The sequence below is a fragment of the Cupressus sempervirens genome, chromosome 4 (genome assembly GCF_028749045.1).
Source record: "Cupressus sempervirens isolate cs-2001-9-10 chromosome 4, ASM2874904v1, whole genome shotgun sequence".
Lineage (NCBI taxonomy): Eukaryota > Viridiplantae > Streptophyta > Pinopsida > Cupressales > Cupressaceae > Cupressus > Cupressus sempervirens.
Genome location: NC_143121.1, coordinates 664,102,972 through 664,116,300, shown reverse-complemented (window position 1 = coordinate 664,116,300; position 13,329 = coordinate 664,102,972).

Genomic DNA, 13,329 nt, shown 5'->3' with positions numbered 1-13,329 from the left:
CCCACCCCACCCACCGCCCCCCCCCCCCCAATCCTCATTTTTTTTCTCTTTCTTGCTATTATCATTCTCTTAGTATTCATCTCCCCCTTTAACAAAAATCCCAAAGGTATCTCCAAAAGTATCTCAAAACTTAAACTAATATTCTATGGAGTTATACCTTATACTTTTCTTGTATTAATTTTTTCTATTCCTTACAGCTTTCACCTTCTTCACAACTTTAGGATGCTCCTAAAGAGTGAACATCAACATCAACTCATACATAGATCTTCAAATAAAACATGAATTGATGCAACATGCACCTCCCTTTAATGAACATTAGATAGGGGAATGACCCCTAGTTTACCTCTTAGGTACTTAGAAGTATCCTTAGGTAATGGCTTAGTGAAGATATCATCAATCTTCCCTTTTGACTCTACATAATCTAACTTCACTTCTCTCATGAATTTGTTCTCTCAGATAGTGATACTTGATTGATATGTGCTTTGTCTTTGAATGCATCACAAGATTCTTTGAAATGTTTATAGCATTGGTATTATCACAATAAATTGTCAAAAGACCATTTACTTCCTCTTATATCTCTTCAAGTAATTTCTTGATCCACACAATATTTGAACAATTGATTACAACAAAAACATACTCAACCTAAATAGTAGATTGTTAAATACAACTTTGTTTTTTGCTTATCCATGTCACCAATATTTCTCCTAAAAAGAAAGCCCCTCCACTTGTTCTTTTCTATTATCCACATTACCTGCCCAATCAACATCAATATATACTTCCACTTGAAAATGTTCATTCTTGCTGTACCATAAGCCAAAATCCTTAGTTCCTTTTATATATCTAAAGATTATCTTCATAGTAGTCATATGTGTCTCTTTAGGATTAGAAGAAAATCTTATCACAATAAAACAATATGAGCAATATCAGGTCTATTATGTACCACATATTGTAGTTTACCTATCATTAATATGTACAAGGTCTCATTTACCTTGGTAGAGTCATCTTCCTTTGATAATTTGCATCTAATTATCATTAATGCACCAAATGAGTCGCAAAAGTTTTCAAGATTTCCTTGATATACTTTGATTGTGTAATGTATATCCTATCTTTGATCTGTTGAACTTGTAATCCAATGAAAAATTTGATCCCACCAATCATTGACATTTGAAATTTCTTTCTTTCATTAAATAATGATTACACATCAAATCATTTTCTCCAAATATAATATCATCAACAAATATCTCAGCCAATAATACCTTATCTTCAAATTCACTTTTCAAGTATAGATTATTGTTCTCACTAGTTATAATGAAACCAATCCTCATCAAATAAGAGTGGATTCTTTCACACCATGATCAAGGTGTCTATTTCAAACCATACAACGTCTTCTACATCTTGTATACCATGTTCTTCTTGTCTTTGTTGACAAAACCTTCTGGTTATTCAATGTATACCTCTTCTTCCAGTATTCCATTTAGAAATATAGACTTAAAATCCATTGGTAGACTTTGAATCCTTTGTAAGAAACACATGCAAGTAGAACTCTTACACCTTCTAGTCTAGCAACATGGGTAAATGTCTCACCGTAATCAATTCCTTCATCTTGTGCATATTTTTTGCACTCTAATCTTGCTTTGTTCCTTGTCACTTCTCCATTCTAATTTAGTTTATTCTTGAAAGCTCATTTAGTACCAATAACATATTTATACTCAGGCCTCTGTACAAATGTTCAAGTGTTTTTCTTTTCAATTTGTTCAATCTCTTCCTTCATTTCTCAAATCCAATCTTCATTATCTAGTGCATCCTTCATTGACCTAGGCTCAAGTTCAAAAATCAAACATGCATTTTCTCTTGAATTACTTCTTGTCATCACCCCTACATATTTATTTCCAATTTTTTATTTTGGTGAATGTTTCCTTTTGACATACTTTTCTAAGACAGGCTTGGTTCTCTGTTGTTCAACATTTTCTTCACTCGGTGGGAGTTTAACTAGTTACTCAATTTTAACTTGTTGTAGTTTAGGTAAAGTGTCATGAACTCCTTCCTAAACATATAAAAATCTTTAAGAGTCTTTATATTCCTTTTTTTCTTTCTTCTTCATTCTTATCTACAAACTCATCAATTCTTACATTTGCACTTTCCACAATTTTTTTAGTAGCCTTATTCAAACATTTATAAGATTGAATTATTGTATGAGTATCTTATAAATATTACTTCATATCCTTTAGAATCAAACTTTCCATTCTTAAGATCTTTTAGTATGTAACACCTACTTCCAAAGATTTTAAAGTAACTAGCATTAGGTGTATGCCATACCACATGTCATAAGGAGTTTTGTTTGTACCTTTCTTTAATTGTACTCAATTGAGGGTGTAAATAATAGTACAAATGGATTCTCTCCAAAATATTTGTGCAAATCCATTCTCAATCAACAATGTTCTAGCATAGTTAACTATCGATCTATTCCTTCTCTCAACTATGCCAATCTGTTGTGGGGTCAGTGCATATGATCATCTTTTTAATTCCATTCTCATTCCAGAAGATAATAAATTCATTAGGAATAATTTCACCTCCTCTATAAGATCTTAGGCACTTCAATTTCTTACATGTTTCCTTTTCAACTCTTTCCTTATACCATTTGAACATTTGGAATGCATAGGATTTTCCTTTCAAAAACATTACATACATCATTATAGAGTAGTCATCAACAAACAAAATGAAATACTAATCACTATAATAACTTTTCACTTTCATGGGACCATAAAGATCAATATGAACTGTTAGAATGATTAGAATAATTGAGAGGGGGGTGAATCAGTTATCCTCAGGTCCACATGTACCAATTCAACTTTTAACAACTTTTAACAACTTAATCAATCTCATAAATCCACTTAGCCAATAAAAAAAATCATCAATAAATTAACTTATCCATACAAAAATTAGCTCTATGTTTAGTATATGGAAAATTGAAAAAATACATAACAATAAGTATCTTTATAAAGAGGATAAATAGAGAAAACCGCATGTGAAAAACCCTAATCCAAAAAGAGATGGAAAGAATAAGAAAGAACTAGTGAAGGGGTGAAGAAGCCTCCAAACTAGAGAATGTCCTAGAAGATAGGAACAAAAGAGTGATAATGTAGAACACCACTGAAGTATGTAGAAGCTAAAAAGCTCTGTCAAAAAGTAATTGTTGATTTGAAGAACCTCCACTGAAATTGAACCTAACTAGGTAGAGAAGACTATAATCTGCACGAGTGCCCTCAAAAGACACTATTTGAATCTAAAGGCACTCAAAGACAAATTAACAATTAAACTCAAAGATACAGATGAAATGAAACACAAAAGGATAAAGAACTAATCAATTGAACGTGGAAAGCTACAACCAAATTAGGAATGAAAAGAAGAGTGTCTATATGGTAAATGAACAATCTCATTGAAATGCATAGGTACCCAGCCATTGCATCCTCCTAGTACATAGGAATAAATAATGAATAAATATCTCACTCCATCGAACCAAGGAAGCATAAGAGTAAACAAAATAACCCCTCCTAATATAGACAAGGGCGAGGTGACATGCAGTGGAAGCTTGGGCGAAAAGAACTGCATGCCAAGGAACCATGATCAAGATGCACAAAATAATACATATGTGTGTACTGAGGTGATCAATCTTAGACATGTCATGAGGCTAATGTCATAGAAGGGAAAATCACTAGACAAAGGAAGATGACAAACAAAGACAAAACATCAACCCTCCATGACACTTTAATCAAAGTAGTGCATGTACAATAAAGCATAATATATGGTGAATCCCAATAACACAATAACTTGTATGAGTGTCCTTAGATGACACTGCTCAAATCTAAAGGAAAAATAAAGAAAAATAAGGTAAAACAACTAAAAAAAAATACAGATGAAATATGACATTTTATCTTAATGCATTTGCAAGAATACATACAAATGATGTCTAAAAAGATGAGAAGAGACATAAGGCCAATACAATAGATAGTACAATCCAAGAGGATGCATTGGAAAAAACCAATTGCCAAAAAAAATGCCACTAACTGTGGATAAACTCCAAATAACTATACCAAACCCTAAATCGCTCCAAACTTGTGCTTCTTCACAAAACACAACATTAAACAATAACTATTGCAGCAAGATGATGTGTCACATTCACTAAAAAGATTATCACAGTCAACATGATGTGTCACATGGGCATCCAAATTGTTTGTATCTAGAACGAGCACTAGACACTTTATCATGCACATTGGGACATAGCCAATCTAACTCCATCATATGAGTTGAGGTCAATTTTTGTACCTTTTCGCATAGAGTGATTGGAAACTCGTCCCACACTGACTTGATCAAGCACACGACTTCTATGACACTACACCCAAGTGAGAACTTCTCTACAAGATCCTAATGTGAAAAGACATCTACGACCTCCACTACCTTTCATATTGATAATAGAGGCATTGCATTGACTGAATTCGACATCTTTCCCAAGCCTAAGCACAAACTTGTTCCTCCTTGGTTGTTATTTCACATGTGGATCACTCTAATAGTGAATTCACTCATCATAGATAGTCACCATTGTAGAGATTGACATCTCACATCAACAAGACCTGATCCATATAGACCTTTATTAGTAAGCCCATGAGATCTTCCATACAATTATCTTCCACACACAGGCGACATTAGAGCTCAAGCATGCATGAAAAATGTAGATCCTAAAGCCTACCCCCAAAATGAGTGTTCATGGTCATGCATTGTAGTTAGCACCAAAATAAAGGTACACATTCCAAGAATCACACAACCCCAAAAATTGAATGTACCTATGCTGACAATGTTATTGCTACCCAAGAAAGGGCCCATGATGTCCAAAAAATAAGACGTTTAGGATTTCTTTTTTAATATAAAATCTTAGTTGTAAAAATTGCAACATGCACTCCTTCCACCATGCGTCATTTTGAAATGATTTTTAAAAAAATGAATAAATGTTTTTGTAAAAAAAATTGCACCTTATTTTTTTTTAAATAATAAATAATTGCCACCTCTATTTTCGAGCCCAAGGTCGTATGACCTTGAGCTAAAAAAAAATCTTGCCTCATATTTTAACAACATCTAAATTGGACATGTTTTATATAAAAATGTGGATTTTTGAACGCTCTCAACTCAATGGTGATGCTCGTTTGGGATTAAAGTGGTCAAAAAAATAGGTCCCCTTAGATCGAATACAAAACACTTATGAAAATTGAAACCCTCTGAAGGAGAAAACACAGATCTGAAAACCAAGCCAAACCTCTCACAAACATAATAGGGGCATGAAGATCTAGAGCTCTGATACCATGTTGAAGTTGATGAAAGATCAACCCCATATCTCCCAAGAATGAACTGCATGCAAAATCCCATCACAAAAAGAGGGGAGCAAAAAATTATGGAGGCTGGAATTCCTAGATCCACAGAGGAGATATTCTTGATGAGTAAAAAGAGAAATTCTTATTAATCAAAACTGAATGAATCAGTTAGATTACAAAGAGATATCATCCTTATGAAGGAGATCCAAACCCTAAAAGGTAAACCTAGGTTGCATCATAATATTAAATAAAATAATTTATTATTATATGCCTAAAGTTTAGCTTAAGTAAAATATAGTTAATTATAAAATATCTAATTACTCTAAAATATAAATAATGTGCCAATAGTGGCATGTTATGATGGTTAAGTTGGTGTGTTTTTCTTTCCATCAAGGTTCAAGTCACATTGGGGATAAAACCTCCATTTGTCGCCTCATCAATTCATAGCTCTGAATCAAAATGTTTACTCTTTAAAAAAAATTCATAGAAATAATGTAAATATTTAAATTTAATAACAATATGAGAGAAAATAATAATGATCATATTATTTAATTTTTTTAATAGGTAATAGCATTTATATTGATATAGGAATTTGTAAAAAGTCTATACATCTTGCTACATTAGTATAGCCACGATTGACACCATAATGTCATTGACAAACTCCAACCCTCATTGTATAATAGATTCACCCATTTTCACCCACACATTATTAGAACATATTTATAATCTTCATCGTTAGATCACATACCACAAAATGTGATAGATATATTGACAAACATACAATCAAGAGAGCATAGACACACCAACCATCTAGGATACAAAATTTATTAGACCTTTTACTAGAATCATCCAAAAAACCATTTAGCCACCTCCTCTCTTGTAAAGTTTGGAAAATCCATTTCCGAAAATGCTCCCTTTGCCTGACACCTCTTCCTTTGACGATCCAACCCTTTTGTTTTTGGAGTGGCTTCAACTTTCTACACCAAGGATTGACCCATCCCTGCCAATGGACCCAATTCACCATCCATGACCTGTACAAGTTCCCTTGTATCTAATTTAGTGGCACAAACCCTCTTTAGACCATGGTCCCTTTTGTTGGTTTTCATAGCTGGAAATTGGTGTTTGATCATAGGTCTTCCCTCCTCATCTAGAGGAGTTTTTGACTTGCATGGAGTAACCTTCCGATGCTTCACCACCCTGTTTCCTATCATCACCCGATTCGATTCCATCGAATGAAGGAAGTGCAATAATTTGAACCAACCCCATCTGGCCATAGGGAGACCCCATCTGGCCATAGGGAGATGAACATGAGGAGGGGTATTGGAAGCCAAGACAACCAATAGATGCAACTCTCCCATTCCACCACCTATGAGATTCTAGAGATGATGATCAATGTGTAGCCTGACACCTAGTTCAACCCTTTAGACAATATCCTCGATCCCACCTCCCCATTGCTGGACAATGCACTCTCGAGCCACATATAATGATTCAAATTTAGAGTCTAGAACCATGAGCGCTAAGGAAAGGAACATAGTGGAGATGTTAAGATTAGTCCTTGGCCTCCATTCTATCACAACATACTACTCTCTAGACAAAGAAACAAAAGCATCCCAGAAACTGTCGCTAGTGAACTAGAACACATGGCTCATCCTTATTACTGAGATTGAACCCATAAACGATGGGGCTTGGCCATAGGTAAACAGAGAAAACTTTGACTCCATTAGAAATATAACAAGAAACTAGAAAATGGTATTTTTCCTTCCTCCGACATCAAAATTTAAGGGTGAAGAGTCTCTGGATAGTTCAAGGCAATAAGTGCTCTTTGAATTCAAAATACATGAAAATTAATAAGCACTTTACATACACACACCTTCCATCGTACAATCTGTCAAATCCTCCTGTAGGACTTATCAAAGCCAAAATGAAACACTCTGATCCTTTCCCTGAAATAATTCCCATTGTACTTTGGGACCATTAGTGATGAGATGTATTGATTGCCTTATTTCACATTTTCCAAGCGATAGTATACTTCACTATTAAGGGTTGATATGAGATGATGTCATGTACAAAGCAAAGGGTGACTAAAGTATATTTGTTGGCATCCCATCTTAAACAAAACCATCAAACTCCGAGGGGAGGATTTGGGTGTAATCCTCCCACAAGTCAAAATTTCCCTCTAAGGAACTCGTCACACCAACATTAGATAGTCTATCAGCAATTGTGTTTGCCCCTCTCAACACATGGGTCACTCTAAATTTCACCACTTCTTTGAGGGCACCACTTCTTTGAGGGTCATTCGAACTTGTTTGACAAATTTATTAGGATACCAGGCATCCAAGGTACCTTTAGCTATCCCATTCACCACTATCATTAAGTTTTATTCAAGATGAAGTTTCTTTGGCTCTAAGCCACACACCCATCAATGTTGCTTCTACTGTAGCCATGAATTTTTCCTGGTTATTTGTGTTGTACATAATAAACTTTGTGCTAATTGCCATGATATTGCCATTATCATCCCTGTCTACAACACCAATGCTTGATGACCCTGAGTTTCCCTTTGAGGCCCCATCCAAGTTGATTTTAATCCATCTTGGATCCAAAGGAGACCAAGGAGGGCATCCTTGAATGGCGGGAGAATTAACTCTCACAAGCCTACTAACGGGCCCATATTATTTAATTTTTAAAATAATAATAAATACAAGAATTTTTCAAAAATATCTTGACAATTATTATTTGTATAAATAAGTTGAATAAATAAATCAAGAAATGATTTCTTGTATTTTAAATATTTTACTTTGCAAGAGAAAATAGATTTCTACAATTCATTACTATTTTTGAACTATTTTGTATAAACTTTAGAGTCACATTCTATTATTCATAAACTAAGCATAAACAATGAATTCAAGCATGCTTTTGTTTAATTTTTAGTTTTATTTTACCTTTAACAATTTGAATACAATTTATTCTTATTTTTTAATATTTTAAATTAGAAGGTCAATTTTATTTTTTGAAATTTAAATTATTTAAAATATATACCTATAAATTGTTAATATTTAAAGTCTAACAAGATAAAGTATTATTTGTACTATTTAAATATATATTATTTAAAAAAGAATTATCAATTTATTAAAAATGAGATTTTATATATATTGAGTTTGTATTTAGATTTTTTTAACAATGATTTTTGCTTTTTTGAACTAAAGAGTACAAGGACTTTCTCAAGATGGGAATCACTTTCTATGGTTAACATATCTCCCATTGAATGCCTATTAATTCTATCTTGCTACCATCTACCTACTTTCTATGATTGCCCCATAGACATGCTTAACCATGTCCCCAAGATGCAAAATTGGATATTAATTGTATTTATATTTGTTAATAAGTAAATTATGCTATATTTTATATTATTAATCTAACATAAAGTATTACATGAGATAAAAAATTAAAAAGTCTATAAAAGTAAATGATCATCTCCAAGAAATTAATTAGGCAATCATGAAAAAGCTACCACCCAAATCGTACCAGATACTATAGACCAACTTGGGTGGATTACAAAATGCAACAAAATTACGTCATATAAAAGCTGACAATCAAAACCCTAGATAAAGATTTCCTCTCATGGTAGAATTCAAGCCAAAAACTTGACAGAAAGCCTACTTACCAACTTCTTAATTGTCCAAAAAATACAAAAATGCTTCACAAAGAAAGTGACATTAAAAACCTAGAGATTATGTACATCACAAGGTAGAAAGATGATGAGCCATATATGGTGAAGGCAAAGACCCCAAAATTATGACCACACCCACCTCCATGCTTGTGAGTAACCTCATATCACCATCCTTGAGAAACACCACAACCATGGGCACCACCTCTTTCATGACCTCGATTTTCATGACTCATGCTATTAGGATCAAAAAATACTAAGAGAGGGGTGAGGTCATTTGAGACTCTGATGTTTAGGATGATTTAAGCAAGACTTTATGGGAAATTTCATCTTTAATGATAAAATACAAGATATAATGCACAAGGCCACAAATAAAGCTGGAGAGATTAGTGTAGAAGAGGAACATGAAAAATTGGAGGGAAAAGAAGAGATCATGACTGAAGAAGAAATTAGAAAGGTGATAAATGAAGGTAAATCTTCATTAATCACAATTGATACTATTGATAATAAAATTACTCCATTATTTACTCCATCAGAACACCATTCCCCACAAGTTCTAGTAAGGCACATCAATCTTATTGATAAGGATAACATTATTGTGAGTTCGAAGGTTGAATAAGGAACATTGAATGTATAACAAAGATAGCTACCTCATATGGAGTAAGGACATTATTGGCAAGTGAATTGAGCAAAGAAATTTCCATATGGACAAGGATGATGATATGGAATCTTATGATGTGGATTCTTTAATAAAGATATCAATGACAACATTTGCTAAAACAAAAGGAGAGACTAGAGAAAAAAATATAGAAGAAAGAAAGAGTTCTTAGCAAAACATCGGAAAAGATGAACATAGCATTGCCTATTCAACTAACCTTCCAAGGTAATGACACTGTAGATATCTTGGATTTAGTGCTTAATGATTTTGATGTTCACTTTTATTCATTGGAGCAATTTTCCAAGGCAAAAGAAAAGAAGGATTATATTGCATAAAAGTTTACCAATATATGTGCTTCAATAGCCAATGATGTTAAGATAATTGATGAGAACATAAAGGACATAAAGACTTGTATGGATAAAGGGAAGCAATTGTACATTACTTGTGTAAAATCAACTAGGCATGTGCTAGATGTAGATAAATGTATTTAGGAAGAAGAAAAATTAGACAAGATTTCCAAACTTTTTGAAAAGTCTAAGCAAGCTGTTATAGATTTTGATAAAGTTTTTAGTAAGGAATTTGATAAAATAAGTGTATTACAACAAGCTAGGGAAACTGTCATTCAAAGATTTTCCATTTTGCACAGTTTTCTAACACCCAAGTAGGAGATAATGGAGAAGGAATTATATCTGTTGGATGCCTCTAAGTAGTCTTATGCAACATTTAGACCTATAGATTTACAAGAAGCTGAGATAGCACCTTATGCACTATGTGGTGAGATTTAGGTGGTAGAGAACTTGGAGAAATCATGTGATACTGACTTTATAACACTTAAGGCAAATTTTGTTGATGTACTAAGGTTTGTATAAGATCCAATATCCTTTGGTTGGACAATTTCGATGTGTATATAGCACTATTGATTCTCACCTTTATTATTCATGTCAAATTGGGAGTAGCAGAAGTGAAAAATGAGGAATCATATAATATGATATAAATGAGGAGTATTGTATGGTTAAACATTTTTAAGTAAGCTTTTGATTTGACATTAACACATAGTCATTTTTCACTAAGTATTTCTTGTTGAAGTTGATGAAAAATCAACCCCACAACTCCCAAGAATCACTTGCATGCAAACACCTGTCACAGAAAGAGAGAAGAAAAAAGCTATGGAGGTTGGAATTCCCAAATCTATAGATGAGACATTCTTGATGAACATAAAGAGAAATTTCTATTATCAAAAGTGAACTAAACAATAAATTACATGAGAGATCAATCCTTATAAAAGGAGATCAAAACCCTAACAGGTAAAACCTAAGTTGGAAGATAATAATTAATAAAATAATTAATTATTATATGCTTAAAGTTTAGCTTAAGTAAATTAGAGATAATAAGTAACTTAATAATTAAATCAAAATGATTTAATTAATAAGAAACTATTGTTGAAAGCAAATTTGGGTCCCAACAACAAGGCCTGATGAGGTACCCAAACACAACCAAATCTATGTAAAAAGGAGAAATAGAGAATACCACATGGGAAAAACCCTACTCCAAAAAGAGATGGAAATAAAATGTTCCAGAAGATAGGAACAAAAGGATGATCATGAAGAACACCATTGAAGCATTACATTGCAAGCACTACCAAACTGCTGATTTGAAGAACCTCCATTGTATAGAATATGACTAGGTAGAGAAGACTAAGTCTGAAGAGATGATTAATAAGATGAAAGGTATCTTCATGGCCTCCAAAAATAGGAATGAAAGAATGTCTATATGGTAAATGATCCATCTCATTAAAATGTATAGGTATCCAACCACTGCAATCGCCTAGTACATAGGATCAAACACTATTCATACATAGCTTACTCCATCAAACCAAGAAAGCAATAGAACCAACATAACTCCCTATAATGCTAAGAGGTAAGACATGAACACTGAAACTGAATGCAATATCTCCTGTAGAAAGAAGAACTAGGAACATCAAGAGTGCAAAAGAAGTATAAACACCTATCATGGCACGAGTCATCGACACATCACGAGGCTAATGTCGTGGAAGGAACATTCACTTGACAAAGGAAGATGGAAAATATGTACAACATGAAACCCCCCAAGGCACTTTATAATGTAGTGCGAGTACAATAAAACACAAAGATGTCCAAGATCATGAAACACAATATAGTGACACTTTATCTCAGTGCGTTTGCAAAAATACTACAAAAGGATCTCAACAAAGATCAAAAGAGACATAAGGATGATACAATAGATAATATGGCCCATGAAAAATCATCTAAAACAAAAAAATTGATCTCCAAACCTGAAATAACCAAGATATCCAACAAATTGCAAAAAAACAAAAAACTGAATGAGATGTGCCTGGAGCAGAATCTGGAAAATAGAATGTGTTATGATATGTCTCCCAGAGTGCAAAATAGAACCTTTGAATTTGACTACATAAAATGACAACCAAAAAACATCAAAAGTATAAATAAACTACACCATCATGACAGGCTCATAATTAGCTTTTCGATGATATCTCATTTCCAAAAAACAAAGTCCGAATGAGCAAGTTATGGCCAAAACACCACATGTAGGGCAAAAAAAGTGCTAGAAGGGCAAAAATAAAAATTTACCACCTTGAGATCCATGTCAAATGTCTAAAAAATGTGCACAACACCATAAATTATCTCAAGAAACATACCAGTTTTGTACCAAAACTATCTCGATTTGTGTGCCAAAATTTTTTGATCCATGTGTCAAAAATCTTGATTTGTGTGCAAGAAATCTTGATTTTCGTACCAAAAATTAGAAGATCACCACCTTGAGAAATGTGCCCAATCCGAAACCAATATTACTTTGCCTCATATTCCAACTATGTTCAGATTGGACAAATTCTATATGAAAATAGGGTTTTTGGGTGCTCTGAGCTCAACGGTGATGTTCGTTTTTGTTCAAAGTGCACTGAAAATTAGTGATCCCCCTAGATTCAAAACAAAAATATTCTAAAAAATGAAACCCTCAGAAAGAAAAAATACAGATCTGAAAGCCAAGCCAAATCTCTCATAAACAGAACTGGGGCATGAAGATCTGGAGCTCTGATAGGATGTTGAAGTTGATGACAAATCAACGCCACAACTCTCGAGAATCATCTACATGCAAGCACTTGTCATAGAAAGAGAAGCAAAAAGCTATGGAGGCTGGAATTCCCAAATCCATAGATGAGACATTCTTGATGAACAAAAAGAGAAATTGCTATTATCAAAAGTGAATTAATTAGTAAATTACAACGAGGGATCAATCCTTATAAAATGAGATCAAAATCTTAACAAGTAAAACCTAGGTTGCATGATAATAATTAATTATTATATGCCTAAAGTTTAGCTTAAGTAAACTAGAGATAATAAGTAACTTAATAATTTAATTAAAAAGGCAATATGATCTTATTACTCTAACATTTCCATCAATACCAAAGGGGGAGATTATTGATAAGTGATAAGTAGTGAAGAGTCAAATTTTGTCATTGATGGAAACTAAGTCATTTGGTATGATCTCCTAATCCAATATTTAGTTTTCGTAATGTTTGCAAATGAAAATTGCCTAAGTATTATGTAGGAAAATAATGAATAGTCAGATTGATTTTATCAGTGAGCATA